A 7,057-nucleotide genomic window follows, 5' to 3' on the forward strand; every position below is an offset into this window, starting at 1 on the left:
ACCCCTCCCGGCGCTCCGCCCAGCCCCGCCCGCTCTGCCCGGCAGGCTCCGCCCCAGGAAGCAGGCCTTGTTTTTCCTCCCAGGACGAGTCCGGCTGCTGCTCGCAGGGCCTCTTTCGAGAATTCCCTGCATGATTCGAGTGGTTTGCACGAAGAACGTAACTTGTTCAGTGCTGCGCTTCTGCCCTCAATAATTCCCAAAAGGTGATTCGGGAGAACAGGGCGGCAGACGCGCGACCCCTGGCAAGGATCGCCAGAGCCACGCCGGGAGTCGCGGGAGACAGGAAGTGGGGGGACCGACACCCACTAAAACTTTTCTCAAGGGCATATTTTCTGTCACACAAACCTCCCTTTTCAGAGCTGCCTCCTCTCACCCCAGTGGTCCCACGCCTGTCCCCCGCCCCCTCCCCGTGTCTTCCTGTAAGATCTTTTGTTCCATGCCCTGGGGACGCAGTGCGTAGAGGCTGGAGGCCTCGCGCCAGAGATGCACATTAAGCAGGTGCTTGTTGGGCTGCAATGATAAAACCCCGGTAGTGTCTGCACCGTCACCCTGCACCCCTGCTCTTAAGTGTTGGGGCTCCTTAAAGCCAAGCCCCCTCTTCTCTCTCGCTAGCCACCCACCTCTCCACTCCCCGGTGACCTCCGCCAGGCCACTGTCTCAGTTTCCGCCTACTCAGCAAAGACTCCTGCCTTTTACCTCCAGCGGCAGACCCCAAAATTTAGCCTGGCACCCACCCTCAGCACATCTGAGATGAGCCTATGATCGTCACCCCCAAACTGGTTCTTCCCAGAGACTCCCACCTCCGTGCATAAACTGCCTTCTGCTGTGAAGGCCAGAACCCAAAAGCATCTGCAGCACCTCGTGGACCCCCAAGAACCAGTCCATCGCCAACAGCCCCACCTTCGACCCCGACAAGAGGAGAGCCTGCCGGGCATGCTCCTAAGGACCCCAGTCTGGTCCTGCCCATCGGAACAGGGCAAGGGGGTACCCACTATGCAGGATCAAGCTCTGGGTATCGGTGACCCCAGAATCCCAGCCCCAATGTCCCCAAGCTCACCCTCCAACTGCAGCACACTGGTTCATCCTCCGGGGGTGACCCCATTATGGGTATGAGTGCCCTAAGGCCCCAGGTGTGGCCAGAGAAGCTGTCTGCAGGGGACGTGGGGTCCCCCGTGGGCCCGGGAGGACCCCTAAGCTGGAGAGCGCGGCAGTGTGAGTGCCCAGCTGGGGTCTGGCCCTGGGTTGTGAGGTGTGTTCGTCAAAGCAAGAGGACAGAGCGCATTTTAATGTTTTGTCAGCTCGATTGAGAACTTTCAACAATTTGGACACGTGGCACGTGGGCGTGAATTTGTCCCCTTCCCCAGCAGAACTGTCCGCACGGTCTGGTCACCAAGACACTCGCTCTTCCCTCGTTAGTCTCCTGATGGAACTCCGAGCCCCGCGCCAGCCCCTGGCCTAAGTCCTGGTCATTCTCAGTCTGGGTCAAACAGGACTCCCCCCCAATTCAGGATGGCACGGGCCTCTCTAGCTCCACCCTCTAGTCTCTACTGCTCTCAGTCGTCTGCTCCGCCCCTCGCCTCTCACAGATCCTCTGACTCAGGCCCCCCAGGGCCTTTGCACAAGCTGTCCTGTCTGTCAGGAAAGGTCAGCTGAGGTCTGGCCTACCCCTACTCAGCCCATCTCCCCGTCTTTCCCCCAAGTCCCAGACTCGGCCAGATGCCTCTGTTACAAGTTCACAGGCAGGTGGCTGGGCGCATCACCGTGTTTATTGAGGGGCTGCTGATTGATACCTGGCTCCTCCACTCTGGGCCCCTTGGGGCCAGTGGCCTCTGCACTCCCCTGGCAGAGGTGTTTGGATGGCCCCACCCTGCCCCCCTGTCCAGGTTCATCACTGACCACCCCACCCACTCTGTTCTGGCCACACTGGCCTTTTGGCTCTCCCAAAAGCCAAGTGCTGCCTTTCTCAGACCCTCTGCTGGTTGGGCTCCTCCCTAATCCTGCGTGGGCCACACCCACCTTCGCCTCTTTCTATTCAGAGTCACCTCCTCACCGAGGCGTTCTGAGGCAGCCCATCTAAACAGCACCGGTCCACTCTGACTCCATGCCACCCCCTCTCTGCTGACGCCCCCTAAAACGCCTGATGCTTCGTTACTCAGGGGTGAGTCCTGCCGGGGTTGCCTCCAGGACACCCCACAGTGCCGGGGCAGACCGGAAGTGCTCCCTAAGTCAGACGTTCCCAAACGTGCTCCCCACAGGGCACCCTAGTGTCACAGTGATCTTTCTACAGAGTCCCTGGGCCCAAAGGAGTGACCAACAGTTTCCCTTATTAGGTTAGGATCAAACAACTTAAAAAAGATTCATGAGAAATCGATCTGGCAGTTCCTCAAACAGTTAAGCATAGAATTACCAAATGGTCTAGCAATTTCATTCAGAGGTACACACTCAGAAGACCTGAAGGCAGGAATTCAAACAGGAACTTGGACACGAATGTTCACAGCAGCGTCATTCATACCTGCGAAAGGTTGTCCACTCATGGACGCACGAATGAGCACAATGTGGTCTGTCAACACAACGGAATATTATTCACCCGTAAAAAGGGACGAAGCACCGACACCCACTGCAGCACGGATGACCCCCGAGGACGTCACGCTGCGTGAAAGAAGCCAGACGCAAAGTGCCACGTGTTACACGAGTCCACGTGCGTGACAGTTCCGGAACAGGCAGACGCACAGCAGGGCCGGGGGAGGGAGGCTGAGGAGCAGCTGCTTAATGGCTGTGGGGTCCTTTGGGGGCGATGACAACGTTTTGGAAGCAGATAGTGGTGGTGGTTACACAGCATTGCGACTGTACTAAACGCCACTGAACTGTCCACTTAAAAATGGTTAAAATGATACATTTTATATTTTGTATATTTTACCACAATAAAAAGGTTCATTTTATGTTCTAACGACTTAGTTGTTTGTTTGTTTTTTAATAATTCACATAAATTGAAGAAAAAATTGTGTCATTCTTCAGGAAGCACAGTTATGGGGTGGCTGCACGACTTCCCACACCCCGGAATCGCTCGGGACCAAGCCGCCCTCGTCTCTTATCCCACACTGACGTTCACAGCGTAAATGCTTTCGATGGCAACGAGCCCAACTTTGCAAGGATAGGACATCATCAAAAGGGATGTAGCACAATCCAGTGCTGCACGCGTGAGTTACCTGGAGTCAGCCTCCCGCGGGGTTCCTGACAGACTCCACGGGTTCCTTCCGAAACTTCACATACCCCGCTGCAGCCCTGTGGGTTCTCAGTGCTGACACACGCTGGCTGGTTTGATTCACAGGACAACATGAGCCCGTGAAATGACATGAGCCTAGAATTTTAAAATGATGAGAAGAGCAAAGGACAACCTTGTCATGCAGCTCGGGACCCACACTGGGTCCCGTCCATGTGCAGATTACCCAGCTTGATGGCAAGAGCAGGGCCTGTAAAATCTCTTTCCGGTGCTATACCAACTTCACGCCGACGCATGTCATCAGGACAAAACCTACCGAGGAAACGGGAACCCCTGAAACCCGAAAACCAGCTTTGATTTTTTTGAGACCAAGACAGGGGCCAAGAGAAGAAGAACACACATTTCCTGGACCAGCCATCTTCGACGTCATCGACCCGGGCCACCGTAAAAGGAAGCAGAGCTTCGGAACAGGTAGTGACCACGCTGCGTGGTGAGTGGCTGCCCGAGTGCCTTAAAATGACCCAGGGCAGCCGGATCAAGGAAGCGGCTTTGTCCCTCACACTCCCAGGCGTGTCTGGAAAAGCCATTTGATTTTCCATGGCGGGCCTGGGCCTGGAGCGTAAAGCCAAAGACAGAGTGGTCCGCTCCAGGTTATAAAGGTCAGGATCAGATCTGGTGTCATTAGCGGTGGTCTTAGGTAAAGCTGGAACTGAACCCATCTTACCTAAGGTGGGGCGACACCCAGAGGGCTCCAGAAACACAGCCACGTCCCTTCCCGTCCCTTCCGGTGCTAGAAGCCTGTGCTGGGAAGTATTGTGACAGGAGAGGTGACTTTGGAAAGCCCATCAGCAGAGCCCGACAGAGAGGTCCAGGGACCAGAAAGTGGCCTGCAGCCCTTGCTTTAGTGTTCCCAGGCGTGACCAGTTAAGTGCCCACTGGGAACAGCGGGTTGGCCTTCCTCGCCCAGAGCTCACAGCCTTGGGGGTGGGGCTGGTGATGGCTGATGGACCCGGCAGAACTGTAGGAGGAAGCCCAGCTGAGAGAGGCCTACACTTGGGGTTCAAGGCTATCCTAAATGATGGGGCCCATGGGCATGGGGCCAAGGCCAATGACAGAGCACAGACGCTGGGCAATGCTTGGTGCAGCCGCCCCCCGCCGTGGACGCGTTCCTGGGCCCCAGGGAGACAGAGCTGCAGAAACAATGTTTCCGAATGCCGCGCCGGCCCCTCCAGGAGAGCCAGACACTCCGTCGAGGTGGGCTTAAAGCTGCGAGTTGCCTGTGGGGTCTTCACACCTGATTCAAGGGGCTCGGCCGCCAAACCACCAGGAACAGAGGACAGAGGTAAGGAAAGCGATGATATCGAGTGGATGGCCAGAGCCTCGAGACTTCGCTGTGTCCCCTGGGACCGGCTGGGGAGGAACTTGGGGGCTGGGTGCCCACGAGACTGCGGAGACCCACCGTTACGGACTGGATCATGTCCCCCCAAAGCCACGTTGCAGCCCTCACGCCGGGACCTGTGGATGCGAGCTTACTTGTGACAGCGTCTGTGCAGATGACCCGGTTAAGGTGAGTCCCGGGGCTGGGTCCCCCTCCGCTAGGACTGCTCCCCCATAAAGAGGGGAGAGCAGGCAGATAGCTCTGTGCGGAGGGACAATGACACGCACACAGGGAGAAGACGGCCACGTGGCAGGAGGGAGGCCTCCGCCGAGCACAGCACAGCAAGGGCGCCGGCAGACTCTGGGAGCTGGAGTGGGCGAGGGGCCCCCAGCCTGAGCCTTCAGGGAGCAGGGCCCTGTGATACCCGAGCCTCCTGTTATGGTGCTTTGATGGGGCGACCCCAGGAAACTAGTACACCCACCTAGATCGATCTCCTCGTCACAGTTACAAGGACCCTCATTTTATCCAAAAACAAGAGACAGTGATTTTCCCCGTGTCCGCGCTGGGCCTGCTGGCCTGCCGCGCGCAGCTGGTCGACAAGCCCCCTGGGGGCCTGTGATCGTTGGCTTCACGTGTCAACGCCTGTCCATGGCCTTCAGACGGAAGGAACAGTGCTTCTCCCAGTCTCTAGCTTGCCGATTCCCACTACAGATATTGGGACCCGTCAGCCTGCAAAACGGTGTGAGCCAATTCCAGATAATACACACAGACGTATGCACGCACACGCACACGCACACGCACGTTTGCACACACACGCGCAGCTTATTGGTCTGTCTCCCGGGCCTTAAAGTGTTTCCGTTTCCCGTTAACCCTGTTTTCTAAAGCTAACCAGTCTTTCTATTGGCAAAACCGGTAGACTCCTCTTTTCGCCGGCCGTCTTGTGGTTTACGTTTTGTTTTTGTTTTAGAGCCAGTCCCAAGCCAGCACCGCGAAGGCGGCTGCAGCAAACGCGCAGTCAGCCTCCCGTGCTGGGACAGGCCCCTGGCAGGAACGAGCGGAGGAATCGGTTCCCTCCTCCCGAAGCTGCACGGGCCGCATTAAAACGACGTTGAGACGGGCCGTGTGAAGGTCAGGCTGGCCGCCCTGCCCTGCTCCCCGCGGGCGGAGGGTCCCGCTTCCGCTGCCTCCTCTTCCCACGCCCCCTGCCCAGGACAAGGCTGCACCCCCGCCCCCTGGGGAGTCACCGACCCCCAGGGCTGTGGGTCCCGCCTGCCGGCTGCTCTGCTGGCGGGGACCCTCCTATCACTGCTGCAGATCAGACCTCACCAGTCAAGACTCTTCTCCCCAAGGTGTCTATGTGGAAAGGAATTCTCCTTGAGAACCTGTGCCAGGTTCTCAAGGGAGCGGTTCCCCGAGGTGGCCACCTGCCATCTGTGGGCCGAGCGTGGGGATTGCAGCCGTGTCTGCTTGGGAATCAGGATGACTCTCAACCAGTCACTCGACAGATATTTGTGGTGTGCCTGTGCCGTGCCAGGCGCTGCCCCCGTCACAGAATGTCCTGCCTCGGTGAAATCCCAGGTCCCCGGCCTGAGGAAAGCAGGCAGCAGGGTACCGCGGCCAGGGCCAGACCATGGTATTCCAGCCCTGCGGGTCACCGGGTGCTCCTGACTCAGCTTCCCCCTCTGTAGAATGAGGAAGGAGAAACGAAGGTCCCTATTTCACAGACCTGGGGGGGATTAAATAAGCCTGCGTGTCTTCAGAACGTCCACCGCATGTCCCGTGCCCTGCGTGTGTCAGCTGTCTTCATTCTGGGCTGCTTTCGTGAGCTTTCAGTGATGCACCAAAAACACCTAATCTGCTGCCTTTTCCTACCGAAGGAGACAAATATAACATCAAATTATATCAAATATTCAACGAGAGAGCAAGTTATAGGCATTAACATAATGAGCCCCATTTCTGTCCAAATGTTATACAATTTGTAAGCAAAAGACTGGAAGCAACCCAAATGCCCACTGACGGGGCGCTGGGCGCATCATCACCACTCGTCCACATGGAGGAGTATGATGCAGCCAGGAAAAGGGGCACGGTCTCTACACACGGCTCTGCAGTGATCAGAGAGGTCTCCGAACAGAGCGAGGTGGAGGGGAGCACAAACTGTGCAACGTTGTTTATCCAAGACGGGCGGAGACTAGGAACGCAGCGCGGCTATCTGCCTGGCTGGCTGCCATCTGTCAGCGGCGCTTCGGCCATTACCCATCCATCATTCATCATCCATTCGCCTACTTCCATTCATCCATCCATCTATTCACTAAGCTCGTCACCGTCAAGTCCATTCCATCCATTCATTCATCATTCCATCATTCATCACCATTCGCCTATCCATTCATCGCTCGTCTCATCATTCATCATCCATCCATCATCTATTTGCTCCATCCATCATCCATCATTCGCTCGTCATC

Source organism: Pteropus medius, unplaced genomic scaffold (genome assembly GCF_902729225.1).
Source record: "Pteropus medius unplaced genomic scaffold, Ma_sr-lr_union100, whole genome shotgun sequence".
In the NCBI taxonomy this organism is placed as follows: Eukaryota; Metazoa; Chordata; class Mammalia; order Chiroptera; family Pteropodidae; genus Pteropus; species Pteropus medius.